We start from the raw sequence: 27,934 nt of genomic DNA, 5'->3' as shown, positions 1-27,934 counted from the left end.
TGGTTGATAGCAATGTTAAAAAAGATGAAGGTGTGGAAAATGCCCTAGTTGGCAAAATCATGATGTGAAAGAGCCCAAGAGCCCCCCTTTTGAGGGCTTTTGAATGTAGTCCATGCCAGAGGAGCAGTATCGCTCGCTCATTAGTAGAGAGCCTGTCTCCACATAAAGTATCTTATTAAAAAATAATGATAAATTGCATTGGCACATATTCGTGCACTCTTTGGAAGAGGAGAGAGAGCGATGTTGATTTAATTTGCTCAGTACTTTACCATTGTCGTTGCTTGGTTTTAGCTAATCCTTCACATAAAATCTTACAAAGTCTTACATGATGTTTACTCTAGTTAAATATATGTACCAGTTTTACCTGTTATCATTGCTGCTGAGTAATTTGGAATATACAGACTGCTCAAACAGACTGCTAAAGTGCTAACTTTATGACTGATGATTTTGTTTTTATCAATAAAATACAGATATACATAAAGAACCCAGTAATACAGAATAATTATGACTAAGGGTAAAAGTTAATCACACATAGGTGTTTGGATGTAATATCACACACAGAATGGTTAAAAATGGCTTTGAAGATCTTTGAAAACCAGAGTTTTCACGCTGTTCCCCCAAGCAATTTCCATATAATTGGAAATAATTACAGTATGTGTTTAGATATTGGTAAAAACATGTGAATGTTCGTGCAATCACTCCCAAGGTTATGGCACATGTTGAAAGGGAAGTCAGACTGAAACCTTTCTGCGTAATGCCCGTTTAACAAACACAAGATGTCATTACACCTCCATCTATCTCGGTCATGATGTGTGAAAAGCCTCATTTTTTTCTCACCATCGAAATATTCTTGACTCTTTGTGAGGTGGGGTTGCAACAGAGTTGGGATCCGTTGACTACAGAAACTGAACTTCAGAGCTGCCTTTTGAAATCAGATTGAATAGAGTGATCTTGACTCACGCTGTCTTTGTCTTCTTTAGATGTTATATATTGAGGAGTTATGTAAAAAGACATACAATGGATGGGCATTTGTTTCTGTAAAGTTGCCTGGGATTTTGTTGTCTAATTTGTGTTGATTCAGAACTGGTTTTAAATAGGTTTGCACTGTAAAGAAAACGACTCGGTTACTAACGTAACCTCGGTTCCCTGAGAGGAGGGAACGAGTATTGCGTAAGTAGCTTACGCTATGGGAAAACTCCGTTTCTCGAGAAATATTGAAGTCTTTATGTAAAACGCATTGCAGCTGCACAGCAGACAGTAATGAGCGAGGCAGCTCGGTCGTTGGCTGTGCTGCGGCAACTGCTCGAACCAATGACGGGGCGACTCTGAACTCGCGACCAATGGGTGCGCTACCGCGTTCAGCGGCCAGAGCCCGCCGTAATTAGCATAGCCAGGCTATATAATGGGCACCCCGTCATACGAAGTTCCTTTAGGTTCAATCGACTGAAGCTGAACTGACCAAGCACAAGCATCGGCATCTTACGCAATACTCGCTCCTCCTCTCAGGGAACCGAGGTTATGTTAGTAACCGAGTCGTTCTCTATCGAGAGGTCTCTCCTATTAGCGTAAGTAGCTTACGCTATGGGAACACCATGTAAAACGCCAGGCGTGCTGACTTCGCTCTATAAAGCCAGAGGCAGATGCCTGAGCCTTAAAGCAAAGTGATTATTCCACGAGCCGGCCAACGGCGAAGCTACATAATGGGATAGTATAGAGCCCTTCCGAGGTGGTCCATGGTGGGCGCTCATAGTACAAACACAAGCACATATCTTATGTACTGAGTTTTCTATGTACTGATATGCATAAAAAATCCTCTAAGTCAGTCAGAGACGGACCTTATAAGGGAGGAGATAATGCTCAGCATATACATACTCCAGTCCATTCTACAGTCAGGCTGATAGAATGTTGGAATGCATTTTTCTATGTACTGATATGCATAAAAAATCCTCTAAGTCGGTCAGAGACGGACCTTATAAGGGAGGAGATAATGCTCAGCATATACATACTCCAGTCCATTCTACAGTCAGGCTGATAGAATGTTGGAATGCAATGAGGGGACCTGTAGGTTATAAAACCTGATAAATGTCGAGGCGAGGCCCAGCCCGCCACAGACAAATATCTTCAATGGGTATCCCACTCGACCAAGCCCACGAGGAGGCCATGCTCCTCGTAGAGTGAGCTCTGATGCCTAAAGGGCATTGAAGGCCCTTGGCTTCATAAGCTAGCGCTATAGCATCCACTATCCAGCGCGATATTCTTTGCTTTGAGACTGGGAGACCTTTAGTGCGGCCGCCAAAGCATACGAATAATTGTTCCGTCTGTCTGAACAGGGCAGAACGTTCCAAATATACTCTGAGTGCCCTGACCGGGCAGAGTAAATTAGTGTCGCTTTCGTCTGCTGGGGACGATAGTGCTGCCAGAGATATCACCTGTGCTCTGAAGGGTGTGGAGAGCACTTTAGGAATATACCCGTGCTTTGGCCTAAGGACAACTCTGCAGTTGTTAGGTCCAAATTCCAGGCAAGCAGCTTGATGACAGCGTGCAGGTCGCCCACTCTCTTGACTGAGGCGAAGCCAGCAAGAGCGCAGTTTTGAGCGAGAGCTGTTTAAGGTGCACGGTTCGGAGAGGTTCGAACGGGCACTCTTGAGTGCATCCAGGACCGTGGCCAGGTCCCAGATCGGCACCGAGGGGGGCGAGGAGGGTTCATCCTCCTACGCCTCTTAGGAAATGAATGATTAGGTCGTTTTTCCCTAATGAACGCCCTTTATCAGGATTGTGTGACGCCACTATGGCAGCCACATATACTTTGAGCGTGGAGGGTGTGCGCCCGCCTCCAGCAGCTCTTGCAAAAGGCGAGTACACTTGGTATCTCGCACGCATTTGGGGTTCAAGCTCTTGGTATCACACCAGTCACTGAACACTTTCCACTTTTGGGCATATAAGCCTGTAGAGGGTGCTCAGCGCTCAGTGATGGTTCTCAAAACTCCACTGGGGAGGTTCTCGGAACCCGCTGAGGGGCCATGCATGGAGGGCCCACAGATCGGGCGGGATGAAGAATCATCCCGCTGGCCTGCCTGAGGAGGTCTAGCCTCAACGGAATCGGCCATGGGGCAGATTGCATCATCTGCATCAGTTCTGGAAACCACGCTTGGTTGTTCCAGAGTGGGGCTACCAGGAGCACTGCACATCTCACTTCCCTGATCCGACTGATGACCTGAGGTAGCATCGTGATCGGGGAAAAGCATACAAGGGGCGGCTCGGCCAGACTTGGGCGAAGCGCTCCGTGCTCTTTGAGAAGAAAAGGGGGCATTGCGCGCTTTCCCTGGAGGCTAAGAGGTCGACCTCTGCCTCGCCAAAGTTTTGCCATAACCACTGAACCGTCAGGGGTGGAGAGACCATTCTCCTGGGAGAACCTTGTCTCTGGACAGCATGTCTGCTCCCTGGTTCAGGGCTCTGGCACATGCGCTGCTCTCAGTGAGCGCAGGTGGTGTTGTGACCATAAGATGAGCTCCCTGGCCATAGAGTGCAGGGAGCTCGACCTGAGTCCACCCTGGCGATTTATATACAAAACTACCGGCCATGTTGTCCGCTCGACCAGGACGTGTTCGCTTTTCAGGTACGGAAGCAGGGCTCTGAGAGCCAAGGCGCACCGCTTTCATTTCCTGACAGTTTATATGTAGGCGCTTTTCCGGTTTGACCAAAAGCCGGATACAGGCCTGCCCTCGTAAAGGGCCCCCATCCTATTTTGGAGGCATCTGTCGTGATCATTTTTCTCCGCGTATTTACGCCCAGACTCACGCCGGTTTGATACCAGTTGACGGCTTTCCAGGGCGTCAGGGCTTTTATACAGCCGTGATTCGCTCTGATCAAAAAGTGGCCCGAGCGCCACACGTGAGTGGGGACACGGCTCTTGAGCCAGTGCTGGAGAGGACGCATGTGCAACAATCCTAGCTGGAGTACCGCTGATGCCGAGGCCATGAGACCGAACATTCTTTGAAATCGTTTGACGGGGGCGTGTGCGCCCATTCTGAATGATGTTGCAAGGCGTCGAATAGAGAGCGTGTGCTCTGATGAGAGGCGCGCTGTCATCTGCACTGAGTCTAGCACTATTCCCAGAAAAGAGATATTCTGGCTGGGGGATAGCACGCTCTTTGCAAAATTGATTCTCAGACCCAGGCATTCTAGATGGCTGATAATCCAAGATCTGTGCGTCGTTAACTGACCCTCTGATTGTGCTATGATTAGCCAATCGTCGAGGTAATTCAGTATTCGCGACTCCCGCTGTCTCAGGGGAAAGTGCCGCATCCATACATTTCGTGAATGTACGGGGGCCAATGATAGGCCGAATGGTAGTACTGTGTACTGGTATGACTGTCCCTCGAAAGCTTAATCTCAGAAAAGGCCTGTGATGAGGCGCTATCGAATGTGAAAGTAAGCGTCTTTCAAATCCACTGATAGAAACCAATCCCGGGAGAACTTGCGCGAGGATATGTTTGGTTGTTAACATTCTGAACGAGCGAATCATTAAAGCTTTGTTCAGATGTCTGAGATCTAGGATGGGGCGGAGGCCACTGTCCTTTTTCGGGACGAGAAAATAGCGGCTGTAAAAACCCACCTCACTCATAGAGGGAGGAACAGTTTCTATAGCGCCCTTCTCTATCAGTTTGAGCACCTCGGTGCGTAGAACATGTGACACATCTTTCCTCACTTTCGTCTCGACCACCGCTGAAAAGCGGGGTGGTCTGCGAGCGAATTGAAGTGAGTAACTGTGTTTTATTATGTTCAAAACCCATTTTGGCATATTGGGGATTTTTTCCCAGGCTTTTGCTCGCACAGATATGGGCTGAATGTTGGCTGGGGGCGTGTCACAGTGACGTATGGGCCCCACCGGCAAATTGCCTTGTGCTAACACTGAGTTTACAGCTCCCAGAGGCGCAGGTGCGCGCTGAGCAGCCGTGTTGAGTGCCGAGTGCAGGGGTGCGTGTGAGCTTACAGGCACGCACGCTATCTCCGTAATGCTCGCATCGTGAGCTGGATAAATGTTTGAAACTGTATAGACAGTGTTTACAGGTGGGGGTGCATACATTGTAATAGGCACGCGCCACTTTCATAAAGCTTCCCGCTCTTAGCGGGAGTTTTTAGCTCGTGCGTCGCATCTGTGATGCTTAGCGCATGAGACAGAACTGTTTGAAACTGTATGTGCAGCTCTTATGGGTGGGGTGCATCTACTGTAGTAGGCACGCCGCCACTTTCATGAAGCCTCCGCTCACGGCGGGTGTTTTTGGCCATGCATACAGTGTTTGTAACTGCGGGAATGCGACTTTAGTGTGGACACGTGACCCCTTAGTAACACAGGCAGAAAATGTGCTAACACTGAGCTTATAGCTCTCAGAGGCGCTGGCGCCGCTGAGCAGCTGTGTTGAGTGCCGAGTGCAGGGTGCGTGTGAGATTACAGGCACGCGCGCTATCTCTGTAATGCTCGCAGCCGGAAATGTTTGAAACTGTATAGACATTGTTTACAGGTGGGGGTGCATACATTGTAATAGGCACGTGCGCCACTTTCATAAAGCTTCCCGCTCTTAGCGGGAGTTTCTGGCTCAGCGTCACATCTGTGATGCTCGCGACATGAGCCAGAGAATTGTTTGAAACTGTATGGGCAGCGCTTATGGGTGGGGGTGCATATACTGTAGTAGGCACGCGCGCCACTTACATAAAGCCTGTTTTTGGTCATGCATACAGTGTTTGTGTGTAGGGGTGCATGCAGGGCAGCAGGCACGCGCGCTACATTTATAGTATTTCCCGCTTTTACTGGGGAAGTGTTTATAACTGTGGGAACAGTGCTTGTGTGTAGTGGTGCATACATGACAATAGGCACACAATCTACATTTATGGGGCGTCCAGCTCGAGCTGGGAGAGTATTCGGCACTGTTTGGACAGTATTGATATGTGGGAGTGCGCACTTTAGTGTGGACACGTGACCCCTTAGTGACACAGGCAGAAAATGACTCTTTTTGTGATTTCTGTGTGTTGCCGTGAAAACGGCGTTTGATTGCAGGTGAGCGAAGTTCTGTGACTGGCCCATTGACTGCTGTACAGATATTTCCAGCCGCCTGTAAGGGGACTGGGTAATGTTTTACACGCTTTGCTCGCTGCAGTGAAGCTGCTCAGCGTAACTCTCTTACCGTGCTGGTGCCCGTGCTCGTGTCCGCTAATGTCGACGGCGCTGGGTCGAAGGCCGAGCCCGCCAGTCGTTGGATGCAGCGCCAATTGGAAAGGCTGTCATCTTTTTCACCGCCGCCCCTGGCGCCCGAACGAGATGAGACCCACCGCTCTGTTGGAGGGGTGCTGGTCCGTCTGCGTGAATTGGACTGGCGGCGGGAGTTCTCGGGTGGTGGTGAAGCACGCGGGACTGGCCCGGCGTGACGTCACTGAAGTCCGCGTGCTCTGGCGGCCTCCGTGAGCGGCACTTTTTCTTGCGCGGCTCGAACAGAGGGACGGCAGCACGGTGGTAGCAGGCTCGCTCATGCGGCGGCGGCGGCGAGCGCTGCTCGTTGAGGCCCAGGGAGTCACATTCGGGGCATCCGCCTCGAGTGAAAGCAGCTTCTGCGTGGTCAGGTCCCAGGCAGCGAGTGCAGATAATGTGACGGTCCCTGTCAGGAAGAAGGCCTCTGCATGAGGCGCAGGTCGAAGGCATTTGGAACAACGCCTTGAATTTGATCTTTTACTAAATACAAAAAGTGTTGCAAAGGCAAACACTTGCAAAGTAGCTTAGTAAAAAGGATATAGTGATGCGCGCCGGATGGCGTAGCAGAAGGCTTCAAGGCGGCTGAAGGCGCCGGCGCCCTCTTAGCAGTCCTGCTGTAGGCTTGTTAACGGCGGGCGTAAAGACTCCAACAATCTGGAGGATCCAGCGAAGAGGAGGTCTTCGCTGAAGGAGATTAAATCTAAAGGAACTCGTGATGATGGGGTGCCCATTATATAGCCTGGCTATGCTAATTTCGGCGGGAGCTTGAGCTGCGAACGCTGGTATGCTCGCTATATATATATATATATATATATATATATATATATATATATATATATATATACTGCATATTATTTCTGTTTAAAAGTTTAGCAAATAGCAAAAATTCTCAGTGCACCTTTAAGAAAGTTAATTGAATGAATTTGGATTTCATGCTGACTTCAGCATGAACAGTAGAGATTAAACTACAGGATAGTGCAACAGATCTAATATCTTTTCTTCTCTCACACCTGCTTTAGAAAGCTGCTGAGTTTGTTTGAAAAATGTGTGGCTTTTACTGTCCCATTAATTTATGCTGCGATTCACTTTGTTTTTGGCTTCCGGACAGCACTGTTTCCTCAGTACTCCACTCTATTATGAATTCATCCATGTCTTTCTTACTTTTCTTACGTACCTGCAGAGAAATTTATGCACATTTAAATTTATTCATAACATTTGAATACATTTTATAACGTTTCACCTTTGCTGTCAAATCTGTGACAGTATATTATTTTAAATCAAATACAGTAGCAGCAGTTAATGAGATATTATACCAGCCTCTTGGGGGGGCTTCTTCTCAAGCAGGTAAAAGTGTTGTATGGTACAGCTAAAACATTTTTAAAACTTTCTCAAGGGCTCTTCGGTTGGCGCTTTCAATACTGAGAAATTATCATCTTTGACATCCTCTCGCACTAGCATTTAACCTGTTGTGTTGACTGGCTTTCCCACAGGGGAGCTTTGATTTAGAAATTGTTTTAATGTCTTCCATGAGTAGGCTTAGCAGCTGCTACATGATTCATCATTCATTTTAGGAACAGAGAGAAAAAGACAAAGAGTAGGAGAGGAAAAAGATAGTTCATCCAAAAAGGAGAATGGTACAAAACCTGTATGATTTTCTGTGTGCTGTTTATTTCCAATATATATATATATATATTGACCTCATCAGTTACTCTCTGCTTTTGTTGAATGGAAAAGATCAGCTTGAACAATCTAAATATATCCTTTTGTTTTCCATGGAATAGTTTGAACAATTAACATGGGGGTGAGTACATGATGCCATTTTTGGCGAACTCTCTCTTTGTCCATTTAGCTCTGAGCCTGTAGCATGTCACATTCTGTATCTCAAAGTGTTACGGATGTGCTATACTATCAGAAAGAAGGAGAGAGTCAGAGAGAGACAGAGATGTGTTATGTCAGAGATGGGTCAATGTTTGAGAGAGAAAGAGTCCTCTAATAGATAAAAGAATGACACAAAAAGGAGACGGAGGGGGCTTTGTTCAAAGTTCCGGATCAGTGAACCAAACAGTGAAAATGTTCTCACTAATGTCTTCATAGCTCAGAGTACTGATCATTTTAAATGTGTTAAATTGGAAATGTCACTGATAGGTGAAAAAAAACATGCATGAAATATCTGGTAACACTTTAGTTTAGGGATCAGATATTAGACAGTAATAAATGACTACTAATTGGACTTGTAAGGGACTAGTTACGAACTTTTTGGAATTTATTAGGGATTTCTTACCTTTGCCTAATAGCCTATTTATATTGTTTTATTTTTTCTAACAGTTAACTTATTAGGTAAACCCAACAGATACCAATAGATAGTAAGGTGCAAAATACTTACATAGGTTCTCATTACACTATGTGAATGTGCAACTTATAAGTATACAATAAATATAGAAGGCATAGACTTTGTTGCTTAGTTTAAATACCATACAGTATAGGGGCATTACAGCAGCATGTTTATTGTGTTTATTAAGAGTCGCATGAACACCCAACACCGACCCCTTAACCTAACCTAAAAATAAGAAATCAGCCAGTAAAGGCTTAATAAATACTTTATAATGCCAACCAAGTCCATAATGATTCACTTACAAGTGTAAGTAGTTATAAATTACTGTCAAATTTCTGATCCCTAAACTACAGTGTTACCAAATATCTTTAATGTACCTTCATGAGATGAGCAATGAGATGAAATTGAGAGCAAATGGAGACATTTGCTTAAGTCTCCTATTTGTCTAGAGAAAAACCTTAGTAATCTCACGTGTCTCCTCTTGAGTTTGAAGAGATCTTTATTGTATCTAAAACGGTTTTCAGATTGGCAAAGATATCATTGTCTGCAATCAGAGGTCAAATATATCAATATGAACAAACATTTATCATTAAATTCTTTTAAGACCAAATTGTTTGAGCTTTGCCAGCAAAATGAATTGTATATCCATACTCTTACTGTATGTCAACAATTGTCTAATTTGTGTCAAAATGTATTTTACCGAAACATCTAAGACAAAGTTGATACATAAATACTGCATAACTGAGAACTCCACAAAGACTCCTGAGCTATGAAAGAGGAACTTCTGAGCAATAAAACATTCCATTGGGCATGGAGAGTTTCCAGCAGTAGTTGTAACATTCGGACAAGGTAGGACAGGACAGGCTGAAGACAGGATCGGACCGGGACGAGATGATGATGAAGTGAGAACCCAAGTGCAGTTTTATTTTAGAAAGTGCAATAAATCCAAAATGTGAGTCCAGGAAAATTGAACATTGCAAAACAATAATACAAAACACAAACATGAACTATGACTTGACTGTGATTAGATGTAACAGATTAAGTAACCATAAACAGGAACAAACCATGAACTGACATTACAACAACAATACCCGACACAGGACTAGAGAACACGAGGGCTATAAATACACAGACTAGGTAAACAAGTTAACAAGACAACAATTGAAAATACAAAACTGATAACCACATAAATTCACAGTATGCCCATGTCTTCAGATTACTGCACTATTGGTTTCCAGTAAACAAAAACTTGTACTGTACTGTTGCCCTAGGTAATGTAAAAGTAAGGAACCATTCATTTGTGAAATGACTATAGAGGCTAATAAATTACTTCTGTAAGATATCCACTATTATTACTGTAATTCAGTGATTTAATTTATACACAGAATGCCAGCTGGTCCCGTGACTGTGGGCATTGCTCAGTTGTCGCATCCATTATTGCTCTCTTGTTATGACGGCGGACTTCAAAACTAATAATTTTACCCAAAGTAGCAGCATTTGTTATAGAAGGCCCAATTAAGGTGTCTGGAAGTAGTAAAGTTACCAGTATGGACATTGTTGGGTTGACTAAGCAAATGCTGAAACAGCAGCTCTTATTACACCAAAAAATAGCATCACATTTCTTTGTCCTTTTACACAGGTTAGAGGCAGCACTTTTTTAAAGTTTAGTATTTTAAGATTAATTAATTATTAGTGATTGCTAAAGCAAGCATCACTGTTTTTATTGCTCATGCTTAGGGTGCTATATACCATAAGTATTAAACTTTGGTGTTTAACTGGTCCCGCACCATTTGTGCTTTGAACAAGGATGATACCTCAAATTGTGTGAACTGAGCTATTATTTTTTAAGCAATTGGACTTATTCAAGCAGTTGGAATAATTTCAACTGGCAGATGATAAAATGAGCAAAACATTTTTATAAATCTCATGAATTGCAGTTTAGCCATATTTCGGTACAAGAATGTCATATAGACTTTGAAGTGGGCTCTTTTGTCTTGGGGAGTAAGAAACCACTTAAAACCTCTCAGAACACCTTAGCAACTGCTTGGAAATGCCCTGGAAACCATTCAGCCTTGTGCCAGGAAGTTTTGCATGGGCAACCACCGCTCACATTTTCTTCAGAAAATGCATAAATCTTTTAACTAGACTGGTAACTAGATGTATTTAACTTTTACACAGAAGGTTCCTGGGATGCTTTTTTTGGTTCAGGTTAAAATATCTTCACTGACTTGGTGGACAATTTGTTTTTTTAGCAATAGGTTTAGGTGCCTTTTACACCTACAGATTCAAAAAAATGTCTAATCTATTTTACCAGTCATACGTTTCAAGAGGAAAATTAAAGATACTTGCTGGATAAGCTATTTAAAATACCCTATAGGCACGCCAGCATCTAAAACAAAATATATGGTGATCTTTTTAGCAGGGACTCTAGAAGACACCTAAGAACAGATCCAGTGATCCAGTGATACAGATTATATTCATTTATTAAATGTATCCTTTAAAAAAACAACAACATCTATTTACATGTGGCAAATGGTAAAGCCACCAAGCAAACAAAGCACAATTTACTGTGGTGTAATGTACAGTACCTATATCACATGTCAATGTGTTTACAGAGGAATGCTCTTCTGACTTTAAAAGATAGGGAATTCTGTTTGTGGCTAGCTGTGCTTCCTCTCAATCTATCGCGCTGTATCCTTTTTCCCTGCGAGGGCAACATTCTCAGCACTGGACCTGCCCATAAAAGCAGGTGTCAGTAGAACCTGATCCCCTCAGGGAGTACAGGCCCATGATTCTGCCAGCCAAAGTCTTGTTGAATCCCTTAAGATGACCTCACTCTGTCCTTCAGCTCATCTGAATGGAGGGAAAGTTGAGAGAATGAGATAAGTACTCTTATCGCTCAGAAACCGAATCCTTTGATGACATTGACAAATGGATGTGAGGGGTATGCATGGATCTCTGGCAAAGGCAAAAGAGAGTGAAAGTTTGGAGTACTGGATGGATGAGTCAGACAAAGTAGGCCTTAATGGCAAAGTTGCAACTATTCCTTTAAAGTATGCAATGAAAAACTTAATTGCCCTTGATCTTTTAAAATAAAAGTGCTAAATGTACTATGAAAACATTCTTCCTTAGCTTCAGTGGGCAACCGGTCTTGAGCTACAGGGTGATATGGCTAGTAGTTTTTACATTCAGATTTTAGAGTGCTGTAGTGTAATCCATTCTAAAAGTGCAAATAAATTTGTGGACTGATAAAATAACTAAATGCATTTCAAAATTTAACAGCATTTTGGTTCGGATGTGTGAAAAGTTGCAAAATGGAAAAAGACAAACTGTTGCATATGTGAATAACAGATGTGGTATATTTACCAGTAAAGGCAATCCAATGATTTTACTAAAATTTACCAGGTTACATGTGTAAAAGTGGCTAATGATGTCTTTTTGGCATTCAGAAACTTGTCCTGCCTATTCACAGTGAGTTAATAAGGAGGAAGTAGCTTAGTTACCATAATTTGCTTGTGCTGTTTCTGGCTGTGTATAGCACCTGCAGCTCTGCATATCCTTCTGAAAAATCTCAGTGTTAGAAACGAGTAGCTGAAGTAAATGTTTTAACAAGATGATCATTCAGACTGATCTCACAGTGAAAATGGAAACAGTAGGTTTATTTTTCTTTAGCCAAAATCAGTCTGTCCTTACCAAAATTCAAAACACTGCTCCCAGTGGCCAAATACATGCTGTTAGTCATATGGGCACATGTGAGCTCCATCTTCCTGTGTAATGCCCACGGAGGGGTGCCAAAAGTGAGTTGTGAATCTGGTGGTTTTCAGCTGAACAGGCTGTAATAAATGAGAGAAGAGTAATGCATATTTTATAAACTAACCCCCAACCCAAATCCCAAGTCTAAAATTAACCATCAGTAGAGAAAAAAATTACTTTAACAGGGAAAAATGCAAACTTCGAATCATGCTTGTCACTTATTATGGAAATGTGATTATTTCCTTGTTGCAACGCAGGATCCAAATGCTGTTCCGGTCATGCCACAGGGTTAAGTAAACATGCTGGAGCCGATGCAAAAGTGTCTGATTGGAGATGGTGCTTATTAGTGTCTCGGCATAATGTGGCAGATCCTAGGGTATCGTAAGTATTGGAAACAACATGTGTCTGTGTGATCCTGTTGGATCATTTCTGTGTGAACTTAACAGTTTGAGCGGCATATTTCAGCACAGATTGTTTTGTGAATGTGGCAGACAAGCCTCTTATTCTTTGGGAAAGGAGGAAGCAGGAACTGGATTAACACTTGGCAAGACTTTAATAATAACTTAAAACACTGAACAGCAACATAATATCAGGATGACACACACACAGCTCCGTCTGTCTCTCTCACTTCTCCAGCACTCCCGACTCCTCTTATCTTAGCAAAGAGGCTGTTATTGAAAGATGGAGCAGCATAAACTAAATTGGAACCTACAGCAAACCTGCAATTCGTGTGTGAGCACAGCAAAATAAAGAATAAAAAATAAAGAAAGGATAAACAATAATCATGAAAAACTTAATTATGACTGTTTAGGTGCAAAACACCTTGACTAATTTTATAAGTGGACCTCGGCAGAAAATAAGTAATAACTATAACTATGACCAAATTATTATTCAGTAAATCTCTTTCACAATCTAAGAGCCTCAGATTTATATCATTGCCAAAAGGGGAATGTGTGAATGGTATTAATGCTGTTTGGGTATGAACACTGTTTAATTATAGAGAGGCTCTAGCTTGTCCTTGATGTACATGACTGCTGAGGTGGCTGTAGTTTGCTGCAGTGGTGACTTAAGGGGAGATCAGAGGTCAGTTCTGTTGTTGGATTCTCTGATATGTGCAGGCTCTTATTTGATTACCCTATTGAAGTTGTGCAAGAGTGTTGATGGTGCAAACAGGTATACGTAACTGAAAAGTACTCTCACTGAACTGGCAAGGTCTTTTGCTACATACTGTATCTGAGGGCTAAATAACTGCATGTGAATTCTTTTCTATAATTCAGTTTGAAAAATGTGTAGTTACATTCTCTAGATACTCAACTGTGCTTATCAATTCTTGTTTAGGACTTGAACAAAGAAGAAGATTTTTAATAAGAATTATTTAAAGAACTTAATCAGTCATTTATCATTTCACAAACTCACATGACCTTAAGTTGACAGTTAGGTGTTTGGGATACATACTGCTCTATGAGGAAAGATTTGGTGTTTTAATTGTGTTTTAATTTCACAAGAGATGTTCCAGAGGATTTTTAGGAACCTTTCATCAATAATGTTGAAAACATTGATACAGTTACAGAACAAATTTAGCATTTTGAAAAGGTTTCAAAGAGCTTGTTGTGTGCTTCAAAAAAACAGATGTTATAAATGAGAGAGTGCAACAAAAATACATCTGCCAAACCATGTCTTTACCCAAATACGCTTTGATAAATCTATAATAATGATTAATATTTTAGAGCTGTCGGGATGGATTTTGTAGGAAATTATACACATACATCATTCACCCGTGTGTTGACGTCATATCCGTAAACAGAGAAAATAAGCTCTAGTTTATGTAGCGCGCGTGTGGGAGTAGCGTGAAGCTGAAAGTTTGTTGACATGACAAACAAGAAAAATTTACCATGAATCATTAAAACCGGCAAACCTCTGGGGAATCACCGGTTGTAAAAACAAAGAAACCCAGAACAGAGCAGAGTCTTCAAGCAAAAAGGGAAAGTGACAGAATCCTTAATGTAACGCTAATCAACATCGGGTTGGCTTTTCAGAGGTGCCGATAACTCCAAGATCTGAAAGAATTTAAAAGCGACCCAGAGATGGTGTTTTTCTTACTCAACAGGTAAGATATTTTATTGATATGGTTTATGTATAGTTACACACACACACACACACACACACACACACACACACACACACACACACACACACAGTGAAATACAATACTTATATTGTTTGTAATCGGTGCAGAACTTTCACTTGCTAGCATGTGTTTGCATTTTTCTTTATAACGGCAATCATTTATATAAATAAATCCTTTAGTCCTAGGCTTGCCAAGGACATGTGAGTCTTGAAATAATGTTGACCACTGGTTGGTAACAGTGACAATCTATCAATTAGTTACTACCTTGGTCTATTTGGCCTGAATATCCCCCAGTTTTAAAAACTTTACAACGTTTGACCTTATCAGACTAGCAATAGTTATGTCTTATGTTAATGAACATGGCCTAACTTTTGTAACATAATTTATTTTAATACATTAATGTTTCCAATAAGTAAAAAAACAACAACATTAGATATGGCACTTACCTGCTCAGGTGACATGTTTTCAGATATCCGTATTTCCTTTTTTTATTATTTATTTGTCAGCTCGCTCTGATAAGATGTCCTGTATCCTTGTGTACGCTGGTGACTTGAACCAAATTCATCTGCGCAGAGGAGCAGAGCCGAAGCACAGGCAAAACAATGTTCTTCTGCAAGACGCATGGAGTTTTATTTTTTAACTGCTAGAGTGCCAAAAGTTACATAGTGTTGCTTTAAATATTTCTAATTCATTTTATATAATTACGTTTCTTTATAACGTTCATCAAATGTTTATTTCTGTGTTGAAATTAGATTTTGAATCTGGACCCCATTAAGTAAGGATAACTGATGTAATCACATCAGAGTGTGATTTAATTAATTTCAGTTAATAGGGTTGATACTCAGCCTTACTCATACCATATGAGTCATCCACTTCCTGATTCAACCACGTGTTTGTGTACAGTATGTGTGCAGTGGGACTGTGAAGTTTATTGTTCTTTAACTACATTATGAATCAATAAATGTCATAGCCCTCCAGCAGTATGGTCTGTGTTGGTTATTGAGGGCTAGATTCTTCTTTATTCATATATGTGACTTTTCATGGCCTGGAGATCATGCCCTGGCTGTATGGATAGACATACTGTATATATTTAATAGCCAGGGACATGATCCTTCAAACCATAATTGCTTTTTTAATACTCACAAGATGATTTATGAGCAGAAAATAAAATATGAATTACTATAGCATCATGCCAGCTTTGGTAAACCGAATCCCATTATTAATGAAGAACATTTAAGTTTATACTGTGACTTTAAAATGTCTCACATATATTAACTATTATAACAATGAGTTAATGTTCTGTTTAAATAGGTTAACATTATTTCAGAGAAATACTAAAAGATACATTTTTATTTATTTATTCTGCATCAAAATTATTTACTGAAATTTCAATAATAAGACAAGTTTGGGCTACAACATGAAAAATTAATTGACATTGTTGTTAAAAAAAATATGATTTGTGAAATATTCATGATGAATTTGATTTAGCACAAAATATATTACTTATTCAAAAGAATGCCATGGAAATTTAATATTGGCCATTACTGCTTTCTTAAAAATGCCTTGAAATGGTCTTATACTGCAGCATTCAGAGTTTTGGCTCGGTTAATTTGCTGCATCCCACTTTCAAGCTTTGGCCTCCTGATTGGATCAAGTAAATGCCGATCTAAGCAATCTTTTGACCAGCAACACTGGCTTTGTTCTAAGGGCTATTTTTTGATTACACCGGGGCTTTGATAGACAAAAGCTCCCTTTTACTTGTTGTCTTTTGGTGCCAAAAACTCCTCTTTGTCATTTATTCATTTATTTGTGCTCTATTGCGGAACTGTCCAGTGCTGACCTCTACAAGAATGTTCTGTTTGCCCCTTGTTTGGCCAGGAGTTGACAGAGACCTGCATTGTCAAGTGTGCTGTTGCGGATATGCATCAACACTCTATATTCATATAGGCTGGTTTATTCATATTATTCAGCTGGGTGATTAACTGTGCAGTGAATATTTATTCATCATAGAAATGCAAAAAATTATAATATATATTATAATATATATTTTTCAAAATTTCAGTGATGAAGTGTTCTTGAAAATGTGCTGTTTTAAATGATTCAATAAAAAATAAGAATGTTGTGGTTGCCAATGTCTTACTGTGTGGTTGCTACGGTGTTCTGAGTGGTTTTAACATTATATGTGGTTCTAGGATATTTTGGGGGGGTGGTTGTTTGGAGGTTTCTTACTAACCCATTTCAAAAGAGCCCCCCAACCCAAGTCTTAATGATATTCTGGGTAGAGTTGCACCAGCTATTAATAAGGTCTTTGTAATGAGGTTCAAGGCATGAGGAAGCAGGAGATGGCAATTCCAACTCATGAATGTCACTTTTATTGAATGACTACACAATATGTTTGCTTAAATGCACAACGATATAGCTTCACATAAAAACAAAAAGTTCCAAAACGGCAGCAGCCAACACACACAAACAGCTTCTCAGCTGGGCTCTCTTTCTCGACTGCCCCTGTCTCCTCTCCTTAAAAGCCCCAATCACTCCTTACTGAAACACAAGACAAGTGTTAAGCACAGGTAGAAATTTTAACCAATCATCTCCCCTGCTTCACTCTCCACTGCATGGCGCTTGGCCACGCCTCCATCTAAACAGTTTTAAATAAATATTTAAACAAAATAAATTAAAATGACATTTATCTATTTCAATGCCTTTTTTTGTGTGTTGAAACCTGGCATTCACAACTAATACTGGGTGACACATACCAGAGGGTGCACCGTTTGGAACATTTTGTGCTAAAGAGCCACTAAGTTGGTTATTCATATTTTGCTCTCTCTCGTCAATTTAAATGGGTGTAAATGTCACCATCATTATTGTATGTTTAATGGATTGAAGTCTGTCACACAAAACATGATATTATTTATGTAATCCAATTGGTCTGCCCATTATTCCAATGTTACTCCTGGGTGGAAGCTTCTGTAAATATTAGTTTGTACTGGAATTGGGTTTCTACTCAGTTTATTGGTTTAACATTCAGATTTTTAGTTGTGCATAAGTCAAAACTTAGTGGCTTTTACAGCACAACAAGCAATAGTGATATTGCTATTGCAAGCTTCACTATTCACTATTGCGAAGCTACGATCTGTGGGATTATGACTTAACGCCTCTAAGTCAGAATCCCCCCTAAACGAAATGATACCGCAGCACCGTGGGACTCCGATTGGCCCGGCGAGGAGAGCCGTTCGAGACGGGCTTAGGATGCAGTAGAATGAGTGCCACCCCTCACCCATCATGCACTGCAAGTTTGAGGAGAACCTGGTGCTAAATGACTTTAGACGACCTGATTCTGGATTGGGGTGTCATGCGTGGCAGAGCAGCTCACTCGCTGCATTCCATTGAAAGTCAGCCCTCGATCCAAGATTTTGTCGGCTTCGGTGGTGGCCAGCCGGGCGTCCGACAGCTCGCTGAGGTTCGACCCGGAGAGCCATAGGGTGGACCAGCGGTCTGGAGACACGTCGACGGGGGCGCAACCAAGTCAGAGTCCGCCCGGGGCCTGGCGAGCGGGCGATAGACAGAGAGCGCGGAGGTTCGAACGCCCCTGGTCCACCAGGGAAAAGACTTAGTGAAGCTTGATTTAGCAACAATTTATATTGGTTATTATAAAACACAATGAATAATACATAATAAATATGATGCTAGTCACATTTCAAATGAAAGTATCAAGCTTTGTTTACTCTGGAAAAACAAAAAACAGTAGCACAGTGGAGCACATGCCCTTCGGTTCGATGGCTGACAACTGAATGTTGTCCAAATGAGGCATTAGAACTAGCAGTACTATTAGCTGCTGTGTGCACATAAAGCGTTTATCTCGCCAGGTTCATCTCTTTTTCACTGTCTCTCTGAGAGATGCTGCTGTAGCCCACAGGTAGTTCTTGGCGTGGTGTGTATCATGTGTGGCCGCTACAGAAACGCTGACTTGCTGGAAATGTCTGGCTGTGATGGATGGTTCATTGAGATCTTAGCACTCATCTTTGTGCAGCCCATATTCCTGAGAGAACAGCTTCACCTCTGGCCCACAACTGAGCGTCCCACTCTCGCCAACATGCTGCTAATTGGCTCTTTAATTGTCTTTAGCCTGGCAAGTCCAGGCATGTTCTCATACAGGCTTGTAAAATATCAGGTGTTACTTTAACCTCTTTCAAAACATTTAAGAGGTGAGAATTTTCATGAATAATGAATGCCCCTGATAAGAGCTGTTGCTCCAGATTTGTGTGTACAATTTTTCACGTAAAACTGAATTGAATATTGAAATGTATAACATTAAATGTAAATTCTAATTTTAATTATTTACTCTCTAACTGTCATGTCTTTCCAAACTGATATGAGTTTCTTCCATTGAGCACATTAGGACATATTTTAGGCGCAAATTGATTTGAGAGGTTCAATTTCAGTCTGTTCTTCACACAAAGCTCTTATGTGGCCTAAGAAGAACTGGAAATGAGCTCTCAAGTCATTTGGACTACTTGTATGGTGTTTATTTTTCCATTTTGTTGCTTGGCAGTATAAGACTCCATCCACTTTCATTGTAGGGAAAATAGCAGCAACACAGACGTTCAAGAATATCATTCGGATTTGGAGTGACACAAGATTTTTTTAATGCAAGAACCATTTTTGAGCAATGAAAAGTTTGTCCATAAATAGCTATATACTATATAATGCGCTATACTACATGAAGTCTTACTGTAATTGATTTATGCAATCAAAGATTCCTCTGACATAGTGTGCCTGTAGACATCAACAAAGTCACTGAATTTGCACATGTTGATTCTCCTATGCCAAAAAGAAAATGGTCAAAATCTTTATTATCATTCTCCTGGATTAAATTTCTACATTCAGGGCCATATCTGCTCTGATACAAGAGCTATCCCAGTGTACCAGAGGTCTTTAAACACCAACCTGAAATTAATGTCAATGAATTGACAATTGCACAATTCATAAATGAATGGTTAATTAAATAAGTAGGTTGCTCGAGTAGTCTCTGGGCATGTGGGATAGAACTTGTCAAGTCATTCAGTTATGAAATCAATTCATGAAGTAACAGCTCTTAGCTTCTATGAAATAGAGTGATGTGGTGAGAGTGCATCACCCTTGTGAGTCTGCTCAGCTGCCTATTATTGTTATATCTTCTTAGCAGGGATCGGCAGATCCTTCCTAAAGTATCAAGTATCGAGAAAAGTTTCATAAACTTAGAAGTGAAAATAAAATTTATTAATACATTATTCAGTTATTCAAATGTTTTTGCAAATAGTTGCGTAGGATAGACATTCTTTCCATCCATTCTATTCTATTCTAGTCTGATATTGCTATATTTTCAAAATTCAAATGAAGACCGGAATGGATACTAGCGCTTTTCCTATATTTTTAAATTAAGCATCCTCAGGTCGGGTTGGTCAAGGAAGTGTAGAAGCACATCAGCAGAATTTGACCCAGACAGCTTTCCTCCACTTTGAGTGCTCCACACACATTAAACCAAGTCATCCCCCTCCTGTTAGTGTCAGAGTGTATTAGCACTGACTGCTTGACTGTGAGTCCGCTTGATGCGGTTCAGTAACCTACATGGTCACACGTTCATCAGAAAGAATATGACAGTGAGTTTTACCTGCACAGGATGTGAAGTCTAGGTAAGCAAACTATAATATCTCATGGCAAAAAATAAATAAATGAAAAAAAAAAAATGAAAACAAAAACCAACCAATCAAAAAGATACTCAGCAAAACACTCAAGATGCAGAAACCAGAAGATTGTGTAATAAACGGCACTTCAGGGGGACCAGTTTCACCAGGTGTGAAAATATAACCTCTTGAAGTATGAAGTCATCCTGGGAAGTTTCTAATTATGAGTTAATAAATTGTAATTACAAAATTATGTTTGTTATTTACAGTGGACGTTTTGGGCAATTTCGTATTTTCTCTTTTTCCTGAAATTTTTTTTGTGTTAGTTTTCGAGCAATGAAATTGTATTTTACAGTTTTTACCTAGTTTTTCAGATTTTCACAGAGCTACAGAGAGAGAGAGAGAGCGAGAGAGAGAGAGAGAGAGAGAGGAAAGAAAGAAAGAAAGAAAGAATGGAAATAATCAGTTCCCTGCCCTGCTGCTCTAGTTTTTGTCAGAGCTGTGCTCACTTTAACTAGACCAGGGAGACTGCCAAGGTGACGTCAACCCTGCAGAAAGAGAAAGTCATTGTGCAGTGATCACAGATCAATATCAACATTTACACAGAATATTAACATTTTCTGCATGCCTCATGCAGGTGTGTGCCCGTATGTCCAAGACCAAGATTATAACAGTTGTTGAGTGCTAGTGTCCTACAGGCACCTGCTGTGCGTGGGCCGTTTCTCTGCACGATGGATGGAAACTCTAAGAAAAGGCATGTCACCTGATGAGGGCTGATAACACACTATTGATGGCTCTGTGGTGCTGAGTGAGACTTGAAGGTGCTGAGTCACATGTGTGAATCACCATGCTGTCAACAGTTAACAGCTTCATAAATTTTGATCAGCCTTACCCTAAACACACACAGTCATACCAGCATCACACAACCACAATTATGTAATATCATATCCTTCTCTGGGTTTCACTTTTGTTGTGGCCCACTGTGTTCAGATGCTCTTTATTCCGCTGTTTGGCGGCTTACGAGTTTATCTTCTAAATATTGTTAATCCAATCCAAGCTCCATTTCACAGACATAATCCAGAGCCATTAGTGGAGACAAGAGTTATTATTACGACCTGGACTGACTGTACCACACACACCTGCCACCTGCCCATCTCAGCTCTATTTAAGCCAAAGTGTTTCTGTTGAGTTGAGTTATACAACTACAGGTGTCTATAACAGTGTTGGGAATGTTACTTTTAAGGCAGAGGCTATTTGCACTAAGTGTAAATAGCAACAAAAAGCATCTTTTTTTTTTACAATAAGTGCATATAGTGTAAGAACACAAGAAATCAATAGTTTCTATTTGACTAAATCCATGTCTCTCAGTGCATTTCTCTAATCATCTCTCTCCATGCAGCTTAGACGCTGTTTAGGATGCATGCGCTCTCGTAAAGGGACAGAGTGCTAGTATAGTTCCCACATTAAAAAAAGGCTAGTTTTTCCCAAATATTTTCACCTTCAAATATAAAGTGCTGGATGAAAAGTAATAAACTTTGTTAAACACCAGTTATACTTGTGGTTGGAAATCTGAGCCGCTCACTATCCAAAATGAAAATATACATTTATCTAGGTAAAATTTCAAAAAGTAAACATTAATTCAACATGCTAATGGCATCTGATATGAAAAGAAGTGTATTATTATTATAAAAGCTGCTTAGCTCGAAGATGACATTTAACAGTCTACTTTTATATCATCCTAATAACACATGTTATGTTTATTTCCTCATTTCCACACTTAATTCATAAATCAGGTCTAATATCTACCAAATGTATATTACACCTCACTATCAGGGCTGCATTTCCCAAAAGCACTGTAAGCTAAGTAAATCGTAGAAACCACTGGCACCCATAGTGTGAATAACAGGGGGGGGGGGGGGGTAACCGGAAACCGGAAGAACTGGAGACCCCCCCCCCACAGATATCTATTTTGTGAACAACTTGATTGGAGTCTTAGCCGATGCAGATCTGAGCAGATCTGATCCTGTTCACTGTAAATCCAATGGTTTCTACGATCAACTTAAATTTGTTATGATTTTGGGAAACCCAGCCTGATTTAGTAGCAAGGTCTCCTCTCTCAGGAATTCATATGTTTATTACATTTAGCCAACTATCAAGTCTTTAACTCAGTGACTTAATCTTTTCTCTGGCTTCTGAAAACACTACACATGGCCCAAAAGTTGATAGCATGACTAAACAGTTGAATGAAAACTCATCCTCTGCACCACTGAACTCTGCTGAAAAACCACATGTGTTAATGGCAGGACAGCTGAGGTTGATGTATTTATGAATTAATATCTGTAAAGGGCTTATATGGGGTTACATAAGGTTTTAAAGCTGTAATGTATGGCTATCTTGCAAATTATAAATGTGATAAAAGTTTTGGGGAAATTGTCTTAAGACAAATACAGGTGAAACTCGAAAAATTTGAATATCGTGCAAAAGTTCATTAATTTCAGTAATTCAACTTAAAAGGTGAAACTAATATATTATATAGACTCATTACAAGCAAAGTAAGATATTTCAAGCCTTTATTTGATATAATTTTGATGATTATGGCTTACAACTTATGAAAACCCCAAATTCAGAATCTCAGAAAATTAGAATATTACATGAAATCAATAAAAAAAGGATTTTAAATACAGAAATGTCGGCCCTCTGAAAAGTATAATCATGCATATGTACTCAGTACTTGGTTTGGGCCCCTTTTGCATTAATTACTGCCTCAATGCGGCGTGGCATGGATGCTATCAGCCTGTGGCACTGCTGAGGTGTTATGGAAGACCAAGATGCTTCAATAGCGGCCTTCAGCTCTTCTGCATTGTTTGGTCTCATGTCTCTCATCTTTCTCTTAGCAATGCCCCATAGATTCTCTATGGGGTTCAGGTCAGGTGAGTTTGCTGGCCAATCAAGCACAGTAATACCATGGTCATTGAACCAGGTTTTGTTACTTTTGGCAGTGTGGGCAGGTGCCAAGTCCTGCTGGAAAATGAAGTCAGCATCTCCATAAAGCTTGTCTGCTGAAGGAAGCATGAAGTGCTCTAAAATGTCCCGGTAGATGGCTGCGTTGACTCTGGACTTAATAAAGCACAGTGGACCAACACCAGCCGATGACATGGCTCCCCAAACCGACACAGACTGTGGAAACTTCACACTGGACTTCAAGCATCTTGGATTGTGTGCCTCTCCATTCTTCCTCCAGACTCTGGGACCTTGGTTTCCAAATGAGATGCAAAATTTGCTCTCATCAGAAAAGAGGACTTTGGACCACTGAGCAACAGACCAGTTCTTTTTTTCTTTAGCCCAGGTAAGTCGTTTGACATTTGAAGCCCATGTCCAGGACCCGTCTGTGTGTGGTGGCTCTTGATGCAGTAACTCCAGCCTCAGTCCACTCCTTGTGAAGCTCCCTCACACATTTGAATGGCCTTTTCCTGACAATCCTGTCCAGGCTACGGTCATCCCTGCTGCTTGTGCACCTTTTTCTTCCACACTTTTCCCTTCCACTTAACTTTCTATTAATGTGCTTTGATACAGCACTTTGAGAACATCCAACTTCTTTTGCAATTACCTTTTGAGGCTTTCCCTCCTTGTGGAGGGTGTCAATGATGGTTTTCTGCACAACTGTCAGGTCAGCAGTCTATCCCCATGATTGTGAATTCAACTGAACCAGACTGAGAGACCATTTAAAGGCTCAGGAACCCTTTGCAGGTGTTTAGCTGATTAGAGTGTGACACTTTGAGCCTACAATACTGAACCTTTTCACAATATTCTAATTTTCTGAGAATCTGAATTTGGGGTTTTCATAAGCTGTAAGCCATAATCATCAAAATTATATCAAATAAAGGCTTGAAATATCTTACTTTGCTTGTAATGAGTCTATATAATATATTAGTTTCACCTTTTAAGTTGAATTACTGAAATTAATGAACTTTTGCAGGATATTCTAATTTTTCGAATTTCACCTGTATACAGTATATAAAAAATATTTAGCTTCAGGCACATTATTTAAAGCCATGCATGATGGTAAAAACAACTATTTTCATTTTTATTTTGGGGCCAGTGAAAAATTGGCAGGGCATGTAAAAATCGGAACCACAGGCCCGACTGGGCCAGTACAAAAAATACTTAGCATTGAGCCCTGGTAACTCACTTTAAAGCTTCAAAAGTGACCAAAAGTGTCATAAAAGTAGCCCATTTGACTTTGGCATCATATTCTAAGTCTTCATAAGTCTTCTGAAGACATATGATCACTTTCTATGTTAAACAGACCAAACTTTTGTTATTCACTCAAATCAAATAAAATCAGATCCCAAATCAATGTCAGTAACATCAAACATTGCAAACCTTGGGTTGATGAAAGTAACATGATTTCTTAACTTGTGTTACTTGTGAAACGCTATCCTCAACACTGGTCTATAAGATGATCCCTATTCATTCATGAGCACTTGCATGCTGGCAAGTAGTAATTTCCAATATATGGAAACAACAGATCTGGAGTAATGTTAAAACCTGTTGCGGAATTCAATTATGATGTCATTTTCATAGCACTGTGCACGTGTCAGTAATGGACCCACCAGGCACTGCCACAAGAACATGTTCAGTATGGATTTACAGTCAGCAGTAAGAGTACAGTAACATTTTAATATCTTTGTTTTTTTATTACTATTTGTTTCATAAGTGTAATGGAGTTGCTAAGATGGATATGTTCTGCCAGTTGTTTGTTTCTAAGATACGTTTCTAAGGTACTTTCTGTAGAAAAAGTACATGTCTGTTAATTGTAGTCTGATGTTGTTTTATCTTTCAGTTCACTAATGATAAGTGACTGCAAAGGGAATTACAAACCTCTTATTACTAAATTCATGACTTATTCATGACTCTCCAACATGACTATTTCAAGTGATGCTTGCTCTGTTTAGTCAGTAGGCAGAGGTGAAAACATTATGCTCAATTGCTTGTGTGAATGTGTATTCGATTTTGAGAGAAAGGTTCATACATTTTTCTGTTTCTGGTGTTTTAGATAGCTATGTTTTTTGGAGTAACATGTAACCTTGGCCCTGTGTTTGGAATTTCCAAGCACTTTCTGGGGAAAATAGTACTAACATTGTAATTAACGAGAAGAGGCAATGACGAGAACAAACTAATTTGGGAAACTTATTTTTTCATGCTTTGGGTTGGGAATCCATTAAAAAAATATATTAGAACTGAATAATTTTCATGATGTTTGGTTCTGTCAATGGTTCTTGAAAACAATTTATGTTTTGGGGTCATTTACAAATAAGATTGTCGGAGGTGATAGAAAAAAGATTTAAAAAATAAATATATCTGGTTTTAAACCTTAAAAGTCTTTAAGAAATGTAAATTAAGAAATGTAATCTTTGTGTCCATGTTGGTATGAAAAAACTTTCATAGCTGTTATGAAGTGCAAGAGGAGGCAGAGGCAGACGGGGAGTTTGGGTCTAAATGCGGTTTAATTGAACAACGGTGGAAACAAACAGACAGGAACAAATGAAACAACCACGATGGGCAAACTGAAACTAAAACATGAAAACAACGAAGGAACATGGACTGGATTAACACAGCACGATAAACATGGCAAGACAGGCAGCAGAGTAAACATCGGAACATCAAAACAGTGGGAACAACGAACGACAGGGTAATGGAGGAACAGCAGGGTTTAAATGCACAGACACATGAGGATACAAATGACAAACAGGTGCGAACAATGACATAGTGATGACGACTGGGAAACATGGTGACGGTAACACGGAAAACACGGGGCAGACAGCCGCTCCTCAGAAAACATGAAAAGGGAATACCCAAAAAAAAACAAAAATCGTCCAAGGAGTGAGGGGGGGCAGGCAGACCAAAGACGGCACAAGGGGCAAACAGACAGACTAAGGGAGCACAAGGGGCAAACAGACAGTCCAAAGGGGCACAAGGGGCAGACAGGCAGTCCAAGGGGGCACAAGGGGCAGACAGGCAGTCCAAAGGGGGCACACAGGGCAGACAGGAAGTCCAAGGGGGCACAGAGGGCAAGAAGCCAGTCCAAGGGGGCACAGGGAGCAGACAGGCAGTCCAAGGAGGCACAGGGGGCAGACAGGCAGTCCAAGGTGGCCACAAGACGAGGACTGGGTCAGGTGGCCTGGGAGCTGGCCACAGAGCAAAGACAGGGTCTGGAGGTCTGGGAGTCGGCCTCAGGACCACAGCCATGGGGAACTCCGAGGGCAGAGCCGATGTAGGCGGAGCCGTGGACTGCTCAGGTGGCGACGTCGTAGAAGGCTCCGGAGGCGGAGCTGAGGGGTGCGGAGCCGAGGAAGGCTCGGGAGGCGGAGCCGTGGAAGGCGGAGCCGTGGAAGGCTCAGGAGGTGGAGCCGAGGGAGGTGGCACCGTAGGAGGCTCTAGAGGCGGAGACCTGGGAGGCTCTGGAGGCAGAACTGAGGGAGGTGGCACCGTAGGAGGCTCTAGAGGCAGAGACCTGGGAGGCTCTGGAGGCAGAACTGAGGGAGGTGGCGCCGTAGGTGGCTCTAGAGGTCTTCCACAGGACGGTCCTCCTGCATGAGGCTTAGCAGTCTGCAGTTAGCGTGTAACACCGCTAGATCCATTCTGGTCGTTCGTTCTGTTATGAAGTGCAAGAGGATGCAGAGGCAGACGGGGAGTTTGGGTCTAAATGCGGTTTAATTGAACAACGGTGGAAACAAACAGACAGGAACAAATGAAACAACCACGATGGGCAAACTGAAACTAAAACATGAAAACAACGAAGGATCACGGACTGGATTAACACGGCACGATAAACATGGCAAGACAGGCAGCAGAGTAAACATCGGAAAATGGGAACATCAAAACAGTGGGAACAACGAACGACAGGGTAATGGAGGAACAGCAGGGTTTAAATGCACAGACACATGAGGATACAAATGACAAACAGGTGCGAACAATGACATAGTGATGACGACCGGGAAACATGGTGACGGTAACACGGAAAACACGGGGCAGACAACCGGGGATCGTAACGATAGCATTTTCCAAAAAAAAAAAAGATTAAATAACTTAGAAATATTTTTTGTGTTGTAACCATCAAGTTAAAAGTATTAAAATACTTTCCCTGCACCTTGAAAACACATGAGTGGACACAACTTATTAATTTAAATAATAATAATCATTCATTTAAAAAAAGTTTTCAAACATATTTATCAAGGTATTTTTTTTACAAATAGCATACACTTTTAGTTAAAATATTATTCAAGGTTGTATTAACATTTTTGTATTTAAGATCAATTGCATCATAATACTGTAGTTTTGTTACATTTTGTGGCAAACTTGTATTTTATTTGATGTCGATTATTAGTTATTATTCCTTAGACAATAAGGAAGATGAGCGACAAAGATGATGATATATCAGTCTATTAGGTGGATACAGTATGTCTATATTCATGTTAATGCATGAAGTTGGCTGGATTTTAGCAGATGAATAGTATACTCTAGCTAAAGTGGTCTCCTTTACTCCACTTGATTGTGATATCTGATGTTGCAGTGAGTAATTGCAGTCTCACTCTGAAAATTACAGAGCTTAATGGGAGTATGATCAGATTGCAATGGAAAATAATCTGTAACTTTACTTGCTATGCCACACAGGGAGTCATGAGCTATATACCAATGATTTTAAAAGTGCATTCCTCATCTTATTTTTGGGCTTTTGTGAGTGATGGGGAATGGAATCGTTGATCGGATTAGAATGTACATCACCTGAGTGAGCACTATAACTTAACTATACA

General features: G+C 41.1%; 1 protein-coding gene across 1 annotated transcript in view; it reads left to right on the top strand.

The window, feature by feature from the left end:
• LOC127658598 (fibroblast growth factor 14) overlaps positions 1-27,934 on the top strand; it is a 185,674-nt gene that overhangs the window by 15,784 nt on the left and 141,956 nt on the right. The window lies entirely within an intron of this gene.

Source organism: Xyrauchen texanus, chromosome 18 (assembly GCF_025860055.1).
Source record: "Xyrauchen texanus isolate HMW12.3.18 chromosome 18, RBS_HiC_50CHRs, whole genome shotgun sequence".
NCBI lineage: Eukaryota > Metazoa > Chordata > Actinopteri > Cypriniformes > Catostomidae > Xyrauchen > Xyrauchen texanus.
Note: the sequence above shows the minus strand (reverse complement) of the source record. Positions and strands in the feature narration are given on the sequence as shown.